Here is a 26,438-nt window from a genome sequence, read left to right on the forward strand (position 1 = left end):
AGCAGGTAGAAAATCAGTAAGGATACAGTTGACATGAACAGTACAATAAATCAGTCTGATTTAACAGACATTTATAGACTATACCCTCCAACCACAAATTACACATTTCTTAGTCTCACATGAAACATACACCAAGAAAGACCAAAATCTGTCCCGTAAAATAAACCTTAGCAAATTCAAAAGAATATAAATAATACAAAGTATATTCTCAGACCACAATGGAATTAACCTAAAAATCAATAACAGGAACATAGCTGGAAAATTCCAAAGATTTGGAGATTAAACAACATAATTCTAAATAACAAAATGGTCAAAAAGAGTCAAGAGAAATTTTAAGAATATTTTTATCTAAACAGAAATTACAGCTAACATCAAAATTCGTGGTATGCAGTAAAAGCAGTGCTTAAAGGGAAATATTTGGCTTTAAATTTATGTGTTAGAAAATATCAAAAATCAGTATCCTAAGCTTTCACCTTTAGGAAACTAGAGAAAGAAGAACAATGTAAGCCTACACGAAACAGAAAAAAATAAAAAATAGAGCAAAAAATCAATGAAATTGAAAACAGGAAAATGAACAAAATAGAAATAAATGGAACTTAAAGGATTATTTTCAAAAGATTAATATGGTTGATAAATTTCAATCTAGGATAAGCAAGAAAACAGAAGATACAAGATGCCAATATCAGAAATGAAAGAGGGGCTATCAAAAATGATTTCATGGATATGTATATTTAAAAGGATATAAATATATATTTATATTTAAAAGGATAATAAAGGTATACTTTGAACAACTCTGTGCCTCCAAATTTGATAATGTAAGTGAAATGGACCAATTCCTTAAAAGACACAAACTACTCAAATTTCTACATAGAGAAATAAATAATCTGAATAGCTTATATGTGTTAAAGAAATTGAATCAGTAACTAATAACTTTCCAAAAGTGAAATCACCAGGTCCAGATAATTTTATTGGTGAATTTTAGAAAACATTTCATAAAGATGTGATACCTGGTGAAAAACTGAAAAAAACTGAATTTTAGAAAACATTTCATAAAGATGTGATACCTGGTGAAAAACTGAAAGCATTTCCACTAAGATCAGGAACAAGACAAGGTTGCCCACTCTCACCACTCTTATTCAACATAGTTTTGGAAGTTTTAGCCACAGCAATCAGAGAAGAAAAGGAAATAAAAGGAATCCAAATCAGAAAAGAAGAAGTAAAGCTGTCACTGTTTGCAGATGACATGATCCTATACATAGAGAACCCTAAAGATGCTACCAGAAAACTACTAGAGCTAATCAATGAATTTGGTAAAGTGGCAGGATACAAAATTAATGCACAGAAATCTCTGGCATTCCTATATACTAATGATGAAAAATCTGAAAGTGAAATCAAGAAAACACTCCCATTTACCATTGCAACAAAAAGAATAAAATATCTAGGAATAAACCTACCTAAGGAGACAAAAGATCTGTATGCAGAAAATTATAAGACACTGATGAAAGAAATTAAAGATGATACAAATAGATGGAGAGATATACCATGTTCTTGGATTGGAAGAATCAACATTGTGAAAATGACTCTACTACCGAAAGCAATCTATAGATTCAATGCAATCCCTATCAAACTACCACTGGCATTTTTCACAGAACTAGAACAAAAAATTTTGCAATTTGTATGGAAACACAAAAGACCCCGAATAGCCAAAGCAATCTTGAGAACGAAGGAAGGAACTGGAGGAATCAGGCTCCCAGACTTCAGACTATACTACAAAGCTACAGTTATCAAGACGGTATGGTACTGGCACAAAAACAGAAAGATAGATCAATGGAACAGGATAGAAAGCCCAGAGATAAACCCACGCACATATGGTCACCTTATCTTTGACAAAGGAGGCAGAAATGTACAGTGGAGAAAGGACAGCCTATTCAATAAGTGGTGCTGGGAAAACTGGACAGCTACATGTAAAAGTATGAAATTAGATCACTCCCTAACACCGTACACAAAAATAAGCTCAAAATGGATTAAAGACCTAAATGTAAGGCCAGAAACTATCAAACTCTTAGAGGAAAACATAGGCAGAACACTCTATGACATAAATCACAGCAAGGTCCTTTTTGACCCACCTCCTAGAGAAATGGAAATAAAAAGAAGAGTAAACAAATGGGACCTAATGAAACTTAAAAGCTTTTGCGCAGCAAAGGAAACCATAAAGAAGACCAAAAGACAACCCTCAGAATGGGAGAAAATATTTGCAAATGAAGCAACTGACAAAGGATTGATCTCCAAAATTTATAAGCAGCTCATGCAGCTTAATAACAAAAAAACAAACAACCCAATCCAAAAATGGGCAGAAGACCTAAATAGACATTTCTCCAAAGAAGATATACAGAGTGCCAACAAACACATGAAAGAATGCTCAACATCACTAATCATGAGAGAAATGCAAATCAAAACTACAATGAGATATCATCTCACACCAGTCAGAATGGCCATCATCAAAAAATCTAGAAACAATAAATGCTGGAGAGGGTGTGGAGAAAAGGGAACCCTCTTACACTGTTGGTGGGAATGTAAATTGATACAGCCACTGTGGAGAACAGTATGGAGGTTCCTTAAAAAGCTACAAATAGAACTACCATATGACCCAGCAATCCCACTACTGGGCATATACCCTGAGAAAACCATAATTCAAAAAGAGTCATGTACCAAAATGTTCATTGCAGCTCTATTTACAATAGCCCAGAGATGGAAACAACCTAAGTGTCCATCATCGGATGAATGGATAAAGAAGATGTGGCACATATATACAATGGAATATTACTCAGCCATAAAAAGAGACGAAATTGAGCTATTTGTAATGAGGTGGATAGACCTAGAGTCTGTCATACAGAGTGAAGTAAGTCAGAAAGAGAGAGACAAATACCGTATGCTAACACATATATATGGAATTTAAAAAAAAAAAATGTCATGAAAAACCTAGGGGTGAAACAGGAATAAAGACACAGACTTACTAGAGAATGGACTTGAGGCTATGGGGAGGGGGAAGGGTAAACGGTGACAAAGCGATAAAGAGGCATGGACATATATACACTACCAAACGTAAGGTAGATAGCTAGTGGGAAGCAGCCGCATAGCACAGGGAGATCAGCTCGGTGCTTTGTGACCGCCTGGAGGGGTGGGATAGGGAGGGTGGGAGGGAGGGAGATGCAAGCGGGAAGAGATATGGGAATATATGTATATATATCACTGATTCATTTTGTTGTGAAGCTGAAACTAACATACCATTGTAAAGCAATTATACTCCAATAAAGATGTTAAAAATAAAAAAATAAAAAAAAAAAAAAAAAAGAAAAAAAAGAAAAAAAAAGATGTGATACCTATTCTCCACAATATCTTCCAGAAATAGAATCGGAAGGAATAATTCTTAATTCATTATATAAGGCCATCATTATCTTAATGCCAAAACCAGGTAAAGAAATTACAAGAAAGGAAAACTATGGAGCAATATCTCTACTGGACACTGATACAAAAATCTGAACAAAATATTAGCAAATGGTATCTAACAATGTATAAAAAGATATGTACAATGATCAAGTGGGATTTATTCTGAGTACACTGATTACTGATTAGTAATTAAGGCTGATTTAGTATTTGAAAATTAACTGATGTAATTCATCACACAAAAAGCTAAAGAAGAAAATTTACATAATCATATTGATACAGAAAAATTGTTGAACAAAATTCAAGACATATTCATAATAAACAATCTCAGCAAACTAGGAATAGGGAACTTCCTCAATTTGGTAAAGAGCACCTACACATAACGTATAGCTAACACAGTGTTTAATGCTGAGTAACTGATTGCTTATCTCTTAAGACTGAGAATAAGTCAAGAATGTCTTCTCTCACCACCCCTACTCAATATCATACTGGAAGTTATTACTAATATTAATATAATAAGATGACAAAGAGAACAAACAGCATATGGGTTGAAAAGAAAGAAAGAAAACCATCTCTGCTCACAAATGACATCATTATCTAAGTAGAAAATCCCAAAGAACCTGGAACTAATATGCAAAGTTAGCAAGTTTGTAGGATAAAAGGTGATATACAAAAATCAGTTATTTTCTTATGTATCAGCAATGTATAATTAGAATGTGAAAATTAAAAAAAAATTAGCACCCAATAAAATAAAATTCTTAGGTATAAATTTATCAAAACACATACAGAGACCATATGTAGAGAACTGTAAAACTCTAATGAAAGACATCAAAGATGATCTAAATAAATGGACATCATATATTGAAAGATGCAACATTGTTAATATGTCCATTCTTCACAACTTAATCTATAGATTCCTTGCATCCCAATCAGTATCCCAGGAGGCATTTTTTAAATAGTGCCAAAGAGATTCTAAGGTTTATATGAACAGGCAAGCAACATACAATACCCTAAACAATAGTAAAGAACAAGTTTGGAGGGCACACACCACCTATTTTCAAGACTTATTATAAAGCTGTAGTAATCAAGGCAGCAAGGTATTGGCAAAATAATAGACATAGATCAGAATAACAAAGTAGAGAGCCCAGAAATAGATATCCACAAGTACCGTCAAATGATCTTTGACAAAGGAGCAAAGGCAAGTCAGTGGAGAAAGGAAAGTGTTTTCAACAAATGGTGCTAGAATAATTGGACATCCATATGCATGTATATATATATTGTGTATATATATATATTATATATATATAATATATATATATTATATTAAATTAACTTAAAATGGATCATAGACCTAAATGTAAAATTCAAAACGACAAAACCTCTTAAACAAGGTACATAAGAAAAACTAAGTGGGCTTGGATTTGGTGATGAGCTTGCTTCCAGAAACACACAACCCCTGACCAATCATGAGAAAAAACATTAGACAAATCCCAATTGAAAGATATTCTACAAAATACCTGACCAGTACTCCACAAAACTGTCAAGGTCATCCAAGGCAAGGAAAGTTCGAGAAAATGTAACAGCCAAGAGAAGCCTAAGAAGGCATGAAAACTAAATTTGATGTGGCACCCTGAGTAGGATCCTAAACAGACAAAAAGACATCAAGGAAAAACTAAGGAAATCTGAAGAATATATGAGTTTCAGTTAAGCATAATATATCAATATTTACACTAATCCTAACAAATATACTATAGTAAGATGAGATGTTAGTAATAGATGAAATGAGATAAGGCATATATGTGTCCTTTTTGTACTATCTTCACAATTTTTTAAATTGATAATTCCTAAAAGTACAGATAATTTTTAAAACTATAAAAATATTAAGACTATAAATGCATAGAAGTTTTAGTTGTGAAATTTATAAATATTTCTATTCTTATACATATTAATGGACTACAATATTTATAACAATACTGATGTGGAAAACACAAAATAATTTGAAAGCAATTAGATTGTTTTCTCTTTGTTACTATCATTAATCAGATTTAAAAACAAATTAAACTGGGTTGTTGACTACTTCCTAGGTCAACCTAAAGGTCCTACACTGTGAGTTCTTGAAATTTTGATTATATGTGTTTTTTTCAAAAACAGTTGGGAATTTTTAATCACGGTAGTCAAAGTATATAGCCCCAGAACGTTGGGTCTTAATATTTTTCAGAATTGTAATTATTTTGAAAATAAACCTTGAAATCAAAAAGATGTTAAATGCATCTCTACAAAACCATTATATCAACTAAATAGAGAATGAGAATTAATGGACTTGTTTATTTGTATTTGGAAGACACTTTTTTTGATAGGTTAAATTTATTCTTTCTATCAGACTGGAATGAAATTGAGAAGATTTACAATTTTACCCTATTTAGTTTTGGGAAAATATTCAGAATTATAAGTAGATATACTGTCTTTGATGAGTTTTGTCTTACAAAAGTATTTGTTGAAATACTCATTTTAAATTAAGGCAAAAGAAACTATGAAAAAATATATATAAATTATTGCATGTTTTAGATCCTGGAATGGATGATAATTTATATGGCCACCTTTCTCATGAGAGTCATAAGGATTAACTTTAGATAAGTTACATAATGTGAAGTTGAGACTTTACTGTATGTGGCCAAAAGGTGAGAAAAATGGCTAATATTGCTTTAAAATAGTAAGATATGCCTCAGGAAGAAACATATTTCATTTAAGGTCTTTCTTGAAAATAATATTACAATTACTGTAGAATGGTTAGAAAATAAATGTCTTTAAGATTGTCTCTAAATCTAAGTAGGAGCTTCCATAAATTTGTGAAAACAATGATTCTGAATAGGTTGAAACATGGTTCTAAGTGGATGTGTGTATTGGGTGTGGGGAACTGGACTCATTATTCTTTCCTTATGAATAAGACTTTATTTTTAGTACTGTAACTGTATGTGTAACAGTTGGAAGGATTTATGATGAGGTCACTAAAATTCTGAATTCTAGTGGTGTTCATAGCAATAAAGTTGGCCACGATTACAGCTACATATGCTTACAAAATAAACAGGCCACATAAATCTCTGCAAGAAAGATCCCATTATAAGTGAAGTGAGAGAATTACAATAACTTATGAACAATGGGGAAAATTTCTGTTACTGTCTATATAAAACTTTCAAAATTACTGTTGTATTAATTGAACTATTTAGGCAAAATTAACTGAACTATTTATGAGAAAAAGCCCCGTAACATTCGCTGATTTTTAAGTAAGTTAAACATTTCTGAATGAGTTAAATTCAATTAAAATTACTTTTTTTTCTTGCACATTCCTTATATCTATTCTTCTTTGAGCAATCTTGTGAAGATAAATTCTTCTCATTTGAAAACTAGCCGCAACTGTCTTGGTCACTAACTGGATAGAATCTGGGGACACAAAATATGTTTGACTGGAGTAGGAAAAGAGAGAAGGATTGGGGCTTCCCTGGTGGCGCAGTGGTTGAGAGTCCGTCTGCCGATGCAGGGGATGCGGGTTCGTGCCCTGGTCTGGGAAGATCCCACATGCCGCGGAGCGGCTGGGCCCGTGAGCCATGGCCGCTGAGCCTGAGCATCTGGAGCCTGTGCTCCGCAACCGGAGAGGCCACAACAGTGACAGGCCCACCAAAAAAAAAAAAAAAAAGAAGGAAGGATTAACAGAGGACTTGTCTTCTGTTACCATTAATTTACTCCATCTTTACTTATAGAAACAAATTTTAAAAGGAACAAATGACAAGGAGAAAGGATAGAATACATAAAAACACTGAGAAATTTCACAGTAGTTTTCTGGGTTGATGGTGAAAGTTATTAAAAAAATAAGCTAACTGAATATTGAAAATTCCATAGAATTTTCAAATCTGATTAGAATAATAATTGAATAGGTCTTTTCTTTAATAATTGAAGTAGAAAATGATAGAGGAAAATGTAGGTTAGAAGAAAAACTGAGAGAAAAAATGAAGAAAAATATAGGATTGGTGTATAAAATATGGCAAAAATTTATTTAGTATATAGAAATACTCTAGTAATCCCATATTAAGAAAGAACAAAATAAAAGGTTAAATCAGAGTTCTTTGGAAAGTAGGTCTCAGGGCAAGCACAGAAGAGAAAATAAAGGAGCAGAACAACTCAGATAATTGTTGGTTAATGCAGAACACAAATAAGATTATAACAAAATATTGTGTACAATTTCTGGTAGTTGTATAAAATTTAATAAATAGTGCAGGGCTTCCCTGGTGGTGCAGTGGTTAAGAATCTTCCTGCCAATGCAGGAGACACAGGTTTGAGCCCTGGTCTGGGAACATCCCACGTGCCGTGGAGCAACTAAGCCCGTGCACCACAACTACTGAGCCTGTGCTCTAGAGCCCGTGAGCCACAACTACTGAAGTCCATGTGCTTAGAGCCCATGCTCCCAACAAGAGAAGCCACCACAATGAGAAGCCTGTGCACCACAACGAAGAGTAGTCCCTGCTCGCTACAACCAGAGAAAAGCCTGCACGCAGCAATGAAGACCCAATGCAGCCAAAAATAAAATAAATTTATCAAAATAAATAAATAGTGCAAATTATTTAAAGAATAATGACATCTCTTTTTAAAACTTGAATTTCCCTTCATACAATAAAACCATTTGGGAATTTCATTCAATGGTAGCATTTTTGAGTGTGTATTTCAAATTATGCTTTGAAAAATTTGCTTAAGTAATTTTTATTTAAGTAAAAACAATTAGGTGTTCACTTTCCATCAGGAAGAGCCAATTGATTTATAAGGGACAATAACTAGAGATGCAGAGGTGCACATAAAAAAGGACTATGTAAGTAGACCTTATAAGATGCTAAACTTGCTCTCTTTTTTTAAAATTTATTTATTTATTTATTTATTTTTGTCTGTGTTGGGTCTTTCTTGCTGCACATGGGCTTTCTCTAGTTGCCGCTAGTGGGGGCTACTCTTTGTTGCAGTGTGCGGCTTCTCATTGCAGTGGCTTCTCTTGTTGCAGAGCACAGGCTCTTTGTGCACAGGCTTCAGTAGTTGTGGCACGCGGGCTCAGTAGTTGTGACATGCGGGCTTAGTTGCTCCATGGCATGTGGGATCTTCCCAGACTAGGGATCAATCCCGTGACCCCTGCATTGGCAGGCAGGTTCTTAACCACTGCGCCACCAGGGAAGCCCCTAAACTTGCTCTTATACACATCTCTTTCTAATCCAAAATATGTTTAAAAAAGATATAATTGTAAAACCCTTTATGTAAAAATATTTTTTCTGTTTAATTTCTTAAAATTTCTTTTTGTTTTTTTTTACTTTAAAAAACTTCACAGAGTGGGTATTTTAATGTTCATGTTGTCATAACATAAATGAGGAGTAGATATTTCCTTTAGCTACCAATTAAAAGCACTATGAAATACAGTTTCAAATCCACAAGTAGTGGATGCAAAGAAATGATAATGGAATATTATAAAGGTTTTTCTTTTTTTTCATTTGCAGCTATTGAATAGTGTCTAATTATAGAAAACAAATGTGAACCATCATTTTAAAACTTTTTGTGATTGGCAATATTCAAGATAAGTAACATTGCTTATGTTCTCAAAGCAAGTAAACTCTACATTATGAAAACTGTTTTTCTCTAGGGTTATAATTTGTGTTTTCTAGTTAAATAAGTGTTTTCTCTAGTGTTAAAACTATTTTCTCTAGATTGTTAAAGATTACTTTTCTTCAGGAATTTTATGCCTGACTTCCTCATATCCTCAGAACCAGAAGTTTGTTATTTTCTTTTCTTTCCTTTTTTCTCTTGTTCACCCAAAGGCTTTGGTGATTGGCTCCAATTCAATCCCAGGACACCACACTGCAGCTCTTTCAGAAGGAGAATCTAACACTAATCTGTCTGCACTGTCTGTTTTGAAAGCACATTGAAAATCAGGTCACCTGTAATAGAATTATACCACAGATCTGTGGAAAAGAATATATAAAAGTAAGGGAAGGACCAGATGAACAAAGTAAAAACCAGTGGTGGGAGCAAGAGGGCTTTTTAGGAATACAGAAGAAATAGTGAGTATTTTGCCTTTAAAACTAGGATTTAATTGTGCAAGAGGTAGAAAAGAATCAAACCAACACTTTAATTTCTCTTGTATAATTTTTAAAAATTAACTTTTTACTTTAGAAAAGTTTTAGACTTAGAGAATTTTTGCAAAGATAGTCCTATATATTCCATATCCTGTTTCCCTTGTTAACATTTACATTCGTATGGTACACTGGTCACAATCAATGAATAGTGATGCATTATAATTAACTAAGTCCATAATTTCTACAGATTTCCTGTTTTCCCTTCCTGTCCTTTTTTGGTTCTATGATCCCATCCAGGATATCTCATGACATTTAGTCTTCATGTGTCCTTAGGCTTTTCTTGTATGTGACATTTATTCAGACTTTCCTTGCTTTTGCTGACCTTGACAGTTTTGAGGAATACTAGTGAGGTATTTAGTAGAATGCCCCTCAACTGGGATCTGTCTGATGTTTTCTCATAATTAGATTGGAAGGAAGACCACTAAGGTAAAGTGCTATTCTTATCACATCATGTCAGTCATGCAATATATAAAAGTGATTTATCACTGTTGATTTTAACCTTGATCACATAGCTTGACATAGTGTTTGTTAGCTTCTTTACTGTAAAGTAACTATTTTTATTTTCCCTTTTCATGCTCTACTCTTTGGAAGAAAGTCACTATGTGCAGCCTTTACTTGAGGAGGACAACTTAAGGTCCATCACCTTAAGAAAGGAATATCTACATAAATTAGAATCTTATAAACATGGGTTTTTTTGTTCTCCCCATTGATTTCTTTATTCAGTCATTTATTCATATTTTTATATACTTGTCGGTTTATTTGGTGGGGGGAGGAGCATTTTCTTAATTTTTGAAACTAGACGTTGTTCCAGGCTTGTCATGTATGGTTCCTGCCCTAGTCTCCAAGTCAGTCACTTCTTCAAGGAGCACTGGTTTCTTTTCCATAGAATGATATTAGGAACCAACATTTGGGCACTGGGTATGCTTGTTACTTCTGGGGAGTGCTCTAGGCCCTTTCAAGGGGATATATGTATGTACAGTAACCCATTTATGCACACATTTCTATACATATTTCTACATGTTGCCATTTGTTTTTGGTATTTACCTGCTTGATGCTTTGAACTTCTTGGATCTGTGATTTGGTGTCTGCCATTAATTATTGAAAGTTCCCTGCCATTATTAATTTAAATACGTATTCTGCTGTGTTTTCCCTTTCTTCTCCTTCTTGGATGTTGCATATTTTCTTCTGTTTACTTTTTTCATTCTTTTTTTTTCCTCTTTGTATTTCACTATGTGAAATTTCTATTGACATATCTTCAAGATCACTGTCTCTTTCCTTGGCCTTGTGCAACCTAATGGTGAGTTGATCAAAGCCATTCTTCATTTCTGATATAGTGTTTCTGATATGAAGCATTTCCTTTTGATCATTTCTTAGAGTTTCCATCTCTTTGCTTATATTTCTCATCTGTTTTTTGCATCTTTTCTACTTTTTCCATTAGAGTCCTCAATATATTAATCATGTTTATATTAAATTCCTGTCTGATAATTCCAAAATGTAAGTCATACCTCAGTCTGGTTCTGATGCTTGCTTTGTCTCTTCAGACTGTGTTTTGTCTTGCCTTTTAGCATGCCTTATAATTTGTTCTTGGTATCCAAACATGTTGTATCAGGCAATAGGAACTGGGTAAATGCATATTTAGTTGACAATTTATGTTAACATGGCTATGAGTTGGACTTTGTTTCATGTCTGCTGCAGGTGTAGAAGCTAGAGACTTTAACCACCTCCACTGTCCTTCTTAACTTCTCTCCAGAAAGAGTCTGTGCCTTGCAACTCTTTCATCTATTATCCACCTTTATTATATTGCAGCTCTGTTGATGTCATGGTAAGGTATGGTGGAGAGCAAGTTTTCTATAATTTTCCAAGTAAATCGCAATCCTGTAGTGGTCCTGCATTTCTTTTTGATTACTTTCACCAGTGTTTCTTCCTTCCCCCTATTCTTTTGATGGGATATAAAAATTTGAGGAGGCTGGCATAGGTGGAATGCCCTTCAATGGTAAAGCCTTTCCCCCTTTTAATGCAGGAGGCTCTGGCTTCATTTCCCAGGGATTGCTCTTCATTTGCTCCTATCACAGAAGCAAGGGATTCTTTCTTGTATCTTCCCCTTGAAAACTTGATGTGTTTCCTTGGCATTACCACAAAAGTGTGAGGGCTCCTCGAAGACTGTAGCCATGAGTGTTTCTCACTTACACACTAATCTCTAGTTAGTCTTCAGAAGTTTGTCAAAATTACTATTTAAATGTTTCTACCAGTCTATGGCTGTAGTAGCATCTGCTCCAGATAAGCAGATTTTGGCTATGATTTTCTGGATTTACCTCTCACCAGATTCCAGAGTGGCAATTTACTCTGAAAAGCCATTTCTCTGATATGTCCAAGAAAAAAACATTGTTTTTCAGTTTGTTAGTTTTTTTTTTTTCATGTTGTAATAATGAGAGTGAAAACTTCTAAGTTCTTTACATGTTGGCAGCAAAACCAGCAGTTCAAATTAACTTAAAATTTGTTGTTGTTGTATTCTTGTTTCTCTATCAGATTGCTCTGTTGATAGTTGCCTCTAGTGGAAATTTCCCCTTCCTTCCACTATGCTTTCCCTTAATGTTCCTTCTCAAATTTGTTATGTGGCTTCTTGACTTTTTTTCTGAAAATTACTTTTTTTTTTTTTTGGCGGTACTTGGGCCTCTCACTGTTGTGGCCTCTCCCATTGCGGAGCACAGGCTCCGGACGCGCAGCCCATGAGCCATGGCTCACGGGCCCAACAGTTCCGTGGCATGTGGGATCTTCCTGGACCGGGGCACGAACCCATGTCCCCTGCATTGGCAGGCGGACTCTCAACCAGTGTGCCACCAAGGAAAATTACTTTTATATTACTTTAATTTTTGTCATTTGCACTCCTTTCTTTGTGTTTCAGGCCTCTTGTTTTGCAGTTGTAAATGCCAGAATAGCATTATGACAGTTTCCTAATTCACTTGTCTCTTTCTTCAGCCTACCATACCTGGTCACTGATTTAAACTAGGGAATGTTGACTCAGGTATCTGAGAAAAATTGATTCTGTTGATTGTTTCTAGGCTCTTTTTGGCTGAACTTCTTGACAAATGCTAATTCTGGATTTTATGTATATTTTCTTATTTAATGCTTGTTTCGTTTCATTCCTTATCACTATGTTTCCATGTATATAAAGCACAAAAGTGGAAAAAATTACTAACACAAATTCATTCTTGAAAACTTCTTTGATACTTTAGCTTAACATTTTCAAAATTAATGCTTATAAAAAACAAAAAATGTTAAAGGCATAGGGGTCCAATCTTTGGTTTCTTTGGAGTAATTTTCATGTATTTATATTTTACTCCATCAAATAAAAAAGGATCCAGAGATTAACTAGAAAACCTATGAGCTCTTGTAAGACTCATATAAATATTAAATTATTAAATATTAAATTACTGAAAGAAATCATGGATCTAAAAGTGAATTATTGCATAACTTTGAATGAAAGTTACATTCAGTGGAGCTGAAATCTTTAAATACTGAAAGAAGTTTCCAGGCTTGCCATTTCTTGTTTCATATTTTATGTGGTGCCTCTATATCCTATTAGTAAGCTTATAAGTAACACGTGTGTGTCTTTAGTGTAACACTTGTTCACCATTGTTGTAAAGATTGCAGTGAACTGTGAAGGACTGAGAGGGGCAACGCTAGCCTATACTGTTTCTGAAAGTAACATTTAGGTATGGTATGAGTTAGTCTTATTTAGTTCGGTAAGGATCCTGACTAAATATCAAATATGGATCAACATCATTGTATAGGTTAATTCAGGTTTTTAAAAGGAGTTTAAATATAGGCCTAATATTTGAGGTTACTAGTACCTTAAAACCAAATAAAAATGTCAAAATATGATGATATCTTAATAAAAAATCAATCAATTTGCAAACTAAAGCAGTAGAAAATATACTATGGGCATCCCTTTCTACTGTGTATACAACTTATAAGACAGTTACTCATAAAGTACAGGGGATTAATCATAGACAGATCACCTGATTTATTATTCTAGGTAATTACTCTTAAAATCTACAAAAAGCCCTCAAAATCCAAAGAATTTAATTGCAGATATGGTTTTGAAAATGGAAACACTTATAAAGAAGCATATTTTAAGATTTGATGTACTTTTGTTCTGCTAATTGACACACAATTATCTCAGCTGGTATATTTCACTAACTTGGTGAAATAAATATATATATACATACATATACATATATATATATCTGTGTGTATATATATAAAACAAAAAATCCTTATAAATTGTGCCTACATAATAAGAAGAAATAAGGTAGAGAAAATATTTTCTAAGTCTATATGTTTTAAATATATTATGTCTGATATAGCAAAAACAATGTTAGTGTTTAACAACTGGGTTGAGATTTTCTTAAAGATATAATAATATTTTAATATACAGATATGAACATAAAAAAGACAATGTGTTGTAAAGAAAAATTAAAAGTTTAGAAGTTAAATATTAAAAAACAATAGATTAATATAATAAGCTTAATATAATTAAGCTTATATAATATAATATAATATAATAAGCTTAATATAATTTTCAGTGAAATGCATTAATTCTAGGATAGAAGAAGTCATTGTTAGCTAAATCAATAAAACAGAAACATTTGTGGAATGAATGGAAGCATAACTTCCTTATTTAGAATTTTTTAAAATTGCATTTATTTTATTGATATATAATTGACATATAAAGCATAACTTCTTTAAAAAGAAAAACTCAGACAATTGATAGACTAGGTTTCAGGTCTTGGTGCTAGATAATGTACATGCTTATGAGAAGTATTATTTTTAATGGAGGATTTTGCTTAAGAGAAGCATTGTTTTCAATGGAGAATTTTCCTTTAATTATTTTTCATATGTGTTTATTGAATTATAAAAGTCATCAAATTACCTATTCAAAATATAACTGGCCTAAATCAATCATAACAGTAGGGGAGAAAATGACAATAAACAGGAATTAACTCACTTTAAGACTTAACTGAGCTGACTCCAGGGGTTAGATATGCATCTCTACATGAAACACATTAATATTAGATTGTGATAGTGTTGGCAGGGATAAAAGTCTTGGGCCTGATGTTGACTTTTGAAAGAAAAACCTTTGTTTACCTAAATTATAGAAATAATTAGTAACAATATTTTGAGCCAATTCAGGAAAATTTACAGTAATAAAATAAAGTTTCTGGTGCTTAAAATGTTTTCCCCTTATATATTCCAGTTTAACTTTGGCTACTTTTAACCGGGATTTTCTGACTTAGAGAAAATATAAAGGTCTTCTCTAGAGAGTATGTAGGTTAGTCTTGTAAGTATTTTCTGGAGTTACTTATGTATGTATCAGTAATTGAGAATATGGTTGTGTGTGTGTGTGTGTGTGTGTGTGTGTGTGTCTGTATGTGTGACAGAAAGAGAAAAAGAAAGACAGGTATCATTTTAACCTCACAACGAGAAAGGTAATTAATTTAAAATTCTAAATGTTAGTCAATTATTTCCATTTAATTACCCAAACAATTAAGAGAAATTGAGAAATTGAATAATACTTTGAATTTTAAACTCATCATCTTACTTTTGGCAAGGCCAGGAGGATTCTACATTTTCAATTATTAATCCTGTCACCACTATTTCAAAGTTTCTCTCAAATAGGGAAGTATGTGTATACATTTCATCCACCTTACATCCATATCCTTTCTGATAGGTAATGCACGATGATAGCATCTTTGTAGCTTTTTCTTTTCTATTGCTCTCCTCAGGTCTAAAGATCAAAGGATGTAATAAAGTTACAATCCCATATTATTTGACAAGTTCTGAGGCTTTGGTGGAATAAGGAAACTCATGGGAAGATTAGCTGAAGAGATGGCCACCAACACATTTGAACCCAATGCTATATTTTCTCATTAGAAAATACTTATGCGACATCTGAAAATTATAACCTACTAAATTTAACTCTATACCTGAGGAAGCATGAGTTTGGTTAGAAAAAAATTATCCGTGAGCAAAGAGTGTTATTTCTGATTTTACTTTCTAGAAGACAGTGGTCTATAAGGTCCATTCTTGATAATATAAAGATCTTTGTGGAAAATTATTTTCTGATGATAGTCTTTGCTAAATTAGTTAAATATCTAAGAAACTCTGATACTGTAATTTAATTTTTCATGGACAGTTTTGACCAGTGCAGTGCAACTTGCAGGAAGCTAATTTAATATCAATATAGATCTCAAAAAAAGGTAAAGAAATGGTTTGTCTACTGAGTGATACATTTACAGAATCTTGTATCAGATTTCTGAGAGATTCTAACCTCATCATCATATTTATGATTTGGAGTAGAAATTGAAGATAATCTAGTATAACTTCCTACTGGATGTGAGATCCCCACATTAATGCTATACGTTATAGTTCCGTTGCTTATGTTTAATTTTAACATGACAAATAATTACAATTAGGAGATTTAAGAATGTATGATTAAAAATACAACTCTATAACTAATCAACTGCATTAGTTTCTGAAATATTGGCACATTACACTGTTTACCGTATATATGACCCACCTCCTCATAGCATAAATTCGTGGAGGCTTGCAAATGTTATTCATGCCCTATTTTCTCTAGGAAGCCTTTTCAAACATGATTCATACTATCCCTTGTATTTCTCTCTAATTTCTAACTCCTACCCCATAATCTCCAAATATGCATAGGTCCTACTGTATCTGAGCAATGCCTTTCTGATTTGAATGTCATTTTCTTTCCCTGTAAACTCCTCAGATAATATCATATTTGCTTCCACAACAATTATATTCAGCACTCACAGTTTAGTCACCTGTAAATCTGGACATTTATTTTACATATTGCACTTAACTTTACAACAATGAAACTGTCTGTGGTCAATATGAATGAGTGATGCTGGCTTCATTCATTCCTTCATTTATTAACCTGTTTAGTTTTCAATGCATAAAGTATTAAGTGATTTTTATGATCCAAGTAGTCTGCTAGGAGCTTAGGTTTAAAGACAGGCACATTCTTTGTCCCTACAAGCCTTATATACACTTGGAGAAGAGAGCCATTGTACAAATAATAAATTGTAAATATGAAACTTTGCTAAAAAGTACAAATACACAGTGAATAACCCTGGGAGCCAAAAGCTGAGGAGTCAGAAAATGACTCCCTGTCATATGGACTGCCATAACAAAATACCACATCTGGATGGCATAAACAAAGACATTTATTTTCTCACAGTTCTGGAGGCTGAGAAGTCCAAGATCAAGATACTGGCTTACTGTGTTCCTGGTGAGAGCTCTTTTCATAGCTTATTGATGGCCACCTTTTTGCTGTGTCCCCACATGGTCTTTCCTTTGTTCTTGTGCATGTAGAGAGAGATTTCAAGCTCTCTGGTGTCTCTTTTTATAAGGGTACTAATCCCATCATGAGGAACCCACCTTCATAATATCATGTAACACTAATTATCACTCAAAGGACCATCTCCAAATATCATCACACTGGAGTTTAGAGCTTCAACATATGAATTTTGGGGGAGCATAAACTTTCAGTTCATAATGCTCTCTAACAAAGTTTACATTTTTACTGATACTTAAAAGTGAAGAGAAGTGACAGTGGGAAGGTAGATAAAAATACTTTTATGAAGGCTTGAATTAGAAAACAATGATCATTTGGTTAACTAAAGCAAACCTAAGAATGTTAGAGCCTGGTAAACAAGACAGGGGGTGCCATACGACATAGATGAAAGAGAGGCAGAGGTGAGATCATAACATTTGTAACGCTGGACTCAATTCTAAAAGAAAAATAATAGTGATGGGCTTTAAGCAGGGGAGTGACATAATCCCCTATGTGCCTTTCCAATAAATTGGTGTAAATTAAGTCTGAAGGCACATGAGAGTGTATGCAAGAAGTAATTGTTGTGGTTTGTACTAGAACAGTTGTAACGAAGTGTGCAGACAAGTGAAAAACCTTGAGAAATATTCAGGCTTTGGCAATCGATTAACCTGTAGTCAGGTAGGACGTGAAAATGAATGCTCCTCTTTTTATAAACTTCATATTTCTGACATGAAAATCTCCTGGTATATTAATGCCAAACCATAAGACAGGGAATTATTGGAGGGGCATGAATGCAAAGTCCGTTTCTGAATGTTGTTCCTAGTTTTAGTAAGAATGTTTGTGTCTTTTTCTTGGGCTAATGTCACTACCTTGTACTGAGAGTTAACTCCCCAGACTATACAAAGATTGAGACCCTGATTTACTATTTTTGACCACTTTCAGAAGGGACTAGAGTCCTATCCCTGACTCAGAGCTCTAGAACTGAGTGCTTGCCATTTCCCAAGCAGGGAGTTCAGTAATTAACAGGGAGTATGAAATCATAATAGGTGACTGAGTGCAAATCACATTTTCTTAATTGAAGATCTCAGTTATTTTACCTGGCCCCCAGCTTTGAACATCAGATTATTACATGTTCTTGAACTTTCTCTCATTGGGACATTCTATGCCCCCTATGTTACTCCTCCCTTCTGAAGGACTATCACACTCTCCCAAATTACTTCTGTATTATTTTTGGAAATTTCAATATTCACTTATCCTTCCAACAACCTGGTTCCTTAAACTGCTCTTCTTTGGTGATCAGTGATCTTGGCCCCTACCCAACTTGATGTCTACCTACCATCATACCTAAAGCTTGTCATCACCAATAGCTGCAACTATGGCATGATTCCAAGTTCATGCATGTGATAGTTTTATGTATCAACTTGGCTAGGCCATAGTACCCAGTTATTCAATCAAACACTAATCTAGGTGTTGCTGTGAAGGTATTTTGTAGATGTGGTTAACATACCATCAACTGACTTTGAAGGATGACCTTGATAATATGGGTGGACCTCATCTAATCAGTTGAAAGGTCTTAAAAGAAAAATTGAAGTTTTCCTAAGGAAGAAGAAATTTTGCCTCAAGGCTTTGGCATCAGCCCTTGCCCAAGAGAGTTATCATTCTGCTAGTCTGCCCTATGAATTTCAGACTTGCCAGCCCCAGAAATGAATTACATAAGCCTGTTCTTTGAAATAAATCTCTTTCTCTCTCTTACCTCTCTCTCTCCCTCTCTCCTTTCTCCCTCCCTCCCTGCCTCCTTCCCTGTATCTCTCATTTATATACATATACATATATACAAATATATATTTGTATACATATACATAGATATATTTCTAATTATAGTATAGATACCTATAGATAGATCTAGCTGATGATAAATATATAAATAGATTTACACACAGACATTCTTAAATACACCCCCCCACACACACACACACAGAGACATATCCCACTGGTTCTGCTTCTACTTTACTGGAAAACCCTGACTGATACAAAGCATCTCTCTCTCTGACTCCAATGAGATTGATCATTGCTTCTTTCACTTATGTCTATGCCTTTGATGTTCTCTCTTCCTCCCTTACCCAGTTTAAATTTCATTAAATCAATATAATCACTCCCTTGAATATATATGCTCAATTGCTTTGTCCCCTGCTTTCTTATTCATATGAAATTGGAAAATTTACAATCTTAGTTAAGCCTATCTCAATTCAAGCTCTGCACACACACCTGCAGCCATTCAAGTGAAGGTAGGTGGAGAAAAGCACCGTAGAGACACTGATTTGTCTCATGTTAAATTCATGACGAAAAAGCTCATGTGGGCTCTTAATGCTTCTTGTCCGTTTACATTTCCAATGTCCTAGAAGAGTAGTTTACATCTTTTCTCCTCACATGACTCCCAAATCCACATTCTGGCCTAATATCTTTTTCACCCATCAAATTCTAGAGATAAATGATTGAACTCAGACATAATGTTACAATAACATCTTTGTTAATCAAGAATGTGTTTAGCTATAAAAAACAGAAAAGTCCTTCATATACCAATTGCCACTCCCACTAGATGCTGCTTCCATAATCCATACAGGAGAAGAGGGAAAGGGCAAAAGACAGAGAGGAAAAAGACTGAAGCAGCATGCCAAGTGAAATTGCCTATTTTAAAATACTTTTTTTTTAACATCTTTATTAGAGTATAATTGCTTTACAATGGTGTGTCAGTTTCTGCTTTATAACAAAGTGAATCAGTTATATATATACATATGTCCCCATATCTCTTCCCTCTTGCATCTCTCTCCCTCCCACCCTCCCTATCCCACCCCTCTAGGTGGTCACAAAGCACAGAGCTGATTTCCCTGTGCTATGCAGCTGCTTCCCACCAGCTATCTATTTTACATTTGGTAGTGTATATATGTCCATGCCTCTCTCTCACTTTGTCACAGCTTCCCCTTCCCCTTCCCCGTATCCTCAAGTCCATTCTGTAGTAGGTCTGCAATTCCCATCTTGCCCCTAGAATCTTCTGCCCATTTTCTTTTTCTTTTTCTTTTTTTTTTAGATTCCATATATATGTATTAGCATACTGTATTTGTTTTTCTCTTTCTGACTTACTTCACTCTGTATGACAGTCTCCAGGTCCATCCACCTCAATACAAATAACTTCATTTCTTTTTACAGCTGAATAATATTCCATTGTATGTACGTGCCACATCTTCTTTATCCATTCATCTGTCGATGGACACTTAGGTTGCTTCCATGTCCTGGCTATTGTAAACAGTACTGCAATGAACATTGTGGTACATGACTCTTCTTGAATTATGGTTTTCTCAGGGTATATGCCCAGTAGTGGGATTGCTGGGTCGTATGGTACTACTTATGTAACACAAAACTATACAATAACAAAAGAGCAAACTACTGCTGCATATAACATGGATGAATCTCACAGAGAGAATAGCAAGGAAAAAAGCTAAATACTTAACAGTACAAAATGTATGACCCCATTCATATAAACTTCACAGACAGGCAGAACTAATCTGTGGTGATAGAGGTAAATATGGCAGTTACTTTGGGTATGGGAAAATGATTCCCCAGTGGCATAAGAGGTACTCTGGGGAGCTGGCGATGTTCTGCATCTTGATCTGGTGGTGGGTATGTGTGTGATAACCTTGTAAAACTCCATCAAACTATACATTTAAGACTTGCATTCTTTGTATATATGCTTATTTCAGTAAGCATTAAAGTTAAAACAACAACTATTAAAAAAAGAAAAAAGACTTTTTCTAGAAGTCCCCACCAGTATCTTTCATATAAATATCATGGGTTAGAATTGAGTTACATAGCCACTTCCAGTCACAAGGAAATCTAAGGAGTCAATTATTTTTAACATCACTGCAAAGAACAAACTCAAGTGTTTTTGGCTGTTGGATTTGGGATTTTTTTCTTTTTGTAAAGAAAAGGGAAAATAAATGTTAGGTGGCAATCAATACCATATAAAGTATAATTATTATGGTATAAATTGCAATAATGAGATTATTATTTTGCTAAAAATGATAGCATATAAAAATCAATCAGCAATTTATTATAATTATTTAGAATATTTACATAGTGGTAGGGTGTATACTAATAATTTGAACATCAATAAAAGTTTTTATATATTAGTAACATCCTTGTAGCAATCCTAAAGATGGTAGAATTCCATTCTCTATAATAAATATAGAATAATTTAACGATAAAAGTGTAACATATAGAAAAATAAACATTCTTTGTAAAGATACCTAGAACACAATTTGAGTTAATTTAGAATCTATTAATTTCCAGTTTAATACAAGTGAAATAAAACTTCTGTTTTTTTGTTGTGGGGGGAAGGGAGAAAAAATTTAAAAACAAAGTTATTCTAAAATAATCTAGAGTAAAATATATGAAATAATAGAAATCCAATGCCAAAAAATATAAGTAATTCTAAGCAACTATACTACTAGATCTTACAATGTATTATAAAATTACAATAGGCAAAGGAGATAGATCAATATTACATAATGGGAGAGAAAGAAAGGAAGAAATTATATTTATCAACTAAATATTAGATGTTTGATAAATACTTGATTTTAATTAAACTATACATTTTAATTTTACCATGCCCTCCTTTTTCCAAAAATGAAGACATTTGAAATACAGCTGTGGGCCTGCAGTTAAGAGAGAAATGTACTTGTACATTAGATTATTTATATGGAGTTAAAATAAATATATCTTCTGATCTTCGAGTTAATTTTGTTACTGTGTGCTGTCTTAACCTCTGCACCTATAAAATAATATATTGCAATCTCTAAATGTAAAATGGAGGGGGCAGCTTCATAATTTCTACAGAGGAACAGCAATGTTGTTGTAGGAAGTAATCTAAAGTAGTGTTTATATAGAAAGCTATATAAAATTAATTGTAACAAAATCAATTGCCCAAATCCAAAAGTTTGGATAGGGCAATAAAGATTAATATGGAAGAAGGGCTGTCTTTCCTTCCCAAGCTAGCTCTAGACACCATCATTGTGTATTCAAACCCTCATTTACATTAGATCCCAGGGCCTGGTCTTAATTCAGAATTCTTAAATTAGGATTGTTGACAACCCAACAGTACCTTTCTTTTACCTGTATTGTGTCCCTCTGCTGCCCTCATCTGATAAACACTGATTCATCCTCTATGTTTTTTGATTTTTTTAAATACAGCTTCTATATTACAGTGCTTCTAGGAACTTTTTTTTTTCAGTCAAGCAAGTAGTTATTTATTTATTTATTCATTCATTCATTTTTGGCTGTGTTGGGTCTTCGTTGCTGCACGTGAGCTTTCTCTAGTTGCGGCGAGCGGGGGCTACTCTTCGTTGCAGTGTGCGGGCTTCTCATTGCAGTGGCTTCTCTTGTTGTGGAGCACGGGCTCTAGGCGCGCAGGCTTCAGTACTTGTGGTCCACAGGCTCTAGAGCACAGGCTCAGTAGTTGTGGTGCACATGCTTAGTTGCTCCGTGGCATGTGGGATCTTCCTGGACCAGGGCTCGAACCCGTGTTCCCTGCATCGGCAGGTGAATTCTTAACCACTGTGCCACCAGGGAAGTTCCCATTCTCTATGTCGATGAGACTTCCTTTTGGGGAAATAAATACTCTGCATTTTGAGCAGTTTTGTAACTTTTTTTATCAGCATGTGTTGAGTTTTCAGAAATGATTTCAAAAGGTAGACTTTTTTGCAACAGTCCTTGAAAGAAATATATTTACAAGAAATGAGCATGGCAAAGTGACAAAGTATTTTGGTTCTTGTTACATGAACCAGTTACACGGAAACTATCACCACCATTATAGTAGCAGAAACTTGTAATTCCAGCCCATTCCACTGTGCTGTGGTTTGATAGGTTGAACAGATTTTGAGTAATTATGATTCTACTAACTTTTTTGACTAGAAATCTCATTTTGAATGAAATGGGCATCAATTAAATTTCATTGAAGAACATATAGTAAAGTATGTTTTTCTTTACTTGCCATATTTTTCTTTACCTGTATAGTCATGTTGAATATATTTCATCAAAGACAACATCATGGGAGGTTTTAATTCAATCTATATCTTTGCAACAGGTAGAATGAGAAACTCAGGCTTCTGTGTTAAAATTGGTGGTTCAGCTACTTAGTATTTGACATTTAGCAATATCTCCATAGCACCACTTTTTCTCTTTAAGAAAACTAAAACTCAGACATTAAAATATAGAAGTATTTATGTCTGAATGTCTCATAGACCTTACTATTTTAGTCTTAATTTTAAAAAACTTTGGGAGACACCACACTATGCCATGTTTGGATTGTTAGGTGATCAGCATTATGTGTGGGATACTGTGCAATTCATGCTTCAAAAAAACTATCTCTTTTGGTTTATAATCACAAGAATCAACAAACCGTCATCAAGTTCTTCATTGTCCCCAGTTAAGTATTTTACTAAGAGCTGCAAAAGTTTCAGCCACGCTCAGCTTTAATGAGTATTGGCAGTAGTACTTGAGAATGGATTTATTTTTCCAGCCTTAGCTTTACTAGAATTACATTGTTTCCAACAAAATATTTTGCATAGGATAAAAAAATCTTTGAGCTTCTAAAAAGCAATGGAGTACAATATATTCTTCATAATTTGATCCCAATTTTATTGTAGTGCCCATTTACAGATACTCAGAAGCAGAAGGGAAAATAACCAAATAACATTTGCCATAGTGATGGATCTAAAGTTCTAATGTGAGAGAAACTGGAGGCAATGGTAGCAAATGGAAAAGAAGCATAGCAAATTTTGCCAGGTATGTAAGTGTGAGGGGGTAGAAGTCTAGGATGTGCAAATAGTGAAAATACCTAGGTTGAGAGGTGAGCAGAGGAAGAGGATAATCTGGTGATGAAGTCACTCTGATCCTAGAGAAGACTTCATGATAAAGCTGCAGTGTTCAGGAAAGGAAGTTAGTGGACTATGAGCTGGAACTGAAAGGGATAGACAATATCTAATAGGAACAAGGAAGTTACAATGAGGTTAAAACAGGTTAAAGTTAAATGCAGAAGCTGTGAACTTGAGAATTCAAGGAAAAGCCTGTAGCAACTCAGAATAAACCTTTTCACATGTAGTAACTCAGAATAAACCTTTTCATGTGAACTGTTGTTCAAGAGCTGGAAGCTAAAAGGCAAGGTCAAGATGAGTTTCAGATTTCTCCTTTCTGATAGTTTCAGTCTCAATATCTCTGCTTTTAAAACAGCCTTGGCGCAGCTGCCCAAGGAACAGTATATGTTCTAACAACCTCTGGAAACTATAGCATGCCAATAAATAAATGATCTGTATTTAGTTTTAGTCTCTTCTCTCTTCTCCTATCCTCTCTTTTCTTACCTCTCCAATTATCTCCTGTCTTCTCTCCTCCCTTCCCCTCCCCTTCTCTTGCCTTCTTTTTCTTTCACTTCCCTCCATGTCTTCCTTTCTTCTTTTACTTACTGTGTCTGCGCTGCCTCAGGTATTAGTTTCCCTGCTGGTGGGGAACCTACCTAAACAAAACATTTTGCATAATCTCGTCAGATTGAACTTCCTAGAACAAAATTCTGGCCTCATAAATTCACTTCTCAAGATAAATTATGAAGTAGCTTCTTATTACTTATTGAAAATAGTTATAAATTTTCGGACTTGCAGGAGCCTCCACCATTTATCCTCAATTTATTTTTCAGGCTACAATTCCTGCTCTTTTTGCCTTTACTATATTTTAATGAAACATATATTTTAATATTCTTCAGCCTTACCTTATGCCAGTGTTTCTAAAACTTTTCCTCAAAGTCCTGCTGTTAGCAGAATTAAGTACATATTCAAATTGTCCTGAAGAGAATAAGACATTTATTAGAAGACTATGCTGTTTACATTATGTTCTCCTATATGCAGTTTTAAAGTAAGAAATTATGTTTGTTGGTATCAGGAGGAAGGCCAAAAAATCAACATTTCTCACTGGTTAATGTGAGAGATGTTTTCCTAAATCTACCATCTTTTGAAAAAGAAGACTATTAAAAATAGTTGACTTTCTGGACTTCCCTGGCGGTCCAGTGGTGAGACTCCATGTTTCCACCGCAGGGGGCACAGGTTCCATCCCTGGTTTGGGAACTAAGATCTCACATGCCACGCGGCGTGGCCAAAAAAAGAGGAAAAGAAAAAAAATAGTTGACTTTCTATGATTGATACACACCTTGCTTATATTCTGTATATTTTGTCAATATTTTGAGAAGTATAATTCATTTAAACCTGTGATTATGTTATTTTTCACTATTTCACAGGTTGATTCAGGATTATCACAGGTGTACAAAGTTCAGAAGACTGCCAAATATGTAGTATTATGAAAGTTAATCAGGCTACTGACGGTAGGCATCTCAGTAAGTGAACCTTCCCAATGGGAGGTCCAAACACTTTTTATATGGCAGATGAATGAAATATAAATGATGGAATCTCTGACTATCCTTACTCTTTTAGGGAAATAGTTTTCAAATAATGTTTAATTGTGAAAAGATGACTGATGATGGTCTCTATTTAACCACCAAGGCTACAACTTTCATCACATGTAATTAAATTAATTGTCTCAAATGACCACTAGTACCTGTGATCTATTTTTTCTGCCAACTCATAATCTTCATTTTAATGACTTGCTGATGACCTGTATAGTAAAAATATTAAAAAATTGTTGATTCATAGTATTTTATGCTGATATTAACTTCAAATTGAGATTTTGAGCTAAACAATAATATGCAGTCTATGAATTAATTCATCTTATGTGCTATTCATCAATCTCAGCATAACAAACCAGCCCAACATTTTATGACTTTAAATAAAAATTTACTACTGTCTATCACAGTTCTATGGATTGACAAGGCTCAGCTAAGCAGTTCTTACTGGAGATCTTCATACAATTGCCATCAGATAGTGGCTCTAGACATGTAGACTCTCCACTGGACTTGAGTGTCCAAGAGGACAGACTTGCATGGCTGGCTGTCGATGCTGACTGTTGACTCAGTTAGGTTTGGCAAATGAGGTGTCTACTAATATGACATTTCCATTTGGCTTGAGTCTCTCAACATATGGTGTCTGAGTTCTGAAAGAGTGTCTCCAAATCAATATTCCCAAAGGCCCAGGTAGAAGCATATCTTTTAAAGTAAAACACCATTTCTGCTGCACTCTATTGCTAACAGCATTCTCAGGGCCTAACCAGACTAAATGCTGTGGAGAACTAGACACTTTGTGTTTAGAGAATCATAGAATCATGTTGTAGAGGAACATGTATGATAGGAGATTTTGTTGAAGTCCTCTTTGCACAATGCAATCTGAAGCAGTCTTCCGTTTGATCATACAACTCACATCTTTCCAACATGCAAAATACACTCACTCTGTCCGCTAAAATACTATATACTATTACATTCTCAGTTCAAG

Source organism: Leucopleurus acutus (genome assembly GCF_964270905.1).
Source record: "Leucopleurus acutus genome assembly, chromosome: 3".
Lineage (NCBI taxonomy): Eukaryota > Metazoa > Chordata > Mammalia > Artiodactyla > Delphinidae > Leucopleurus > Leucopleurus acutus.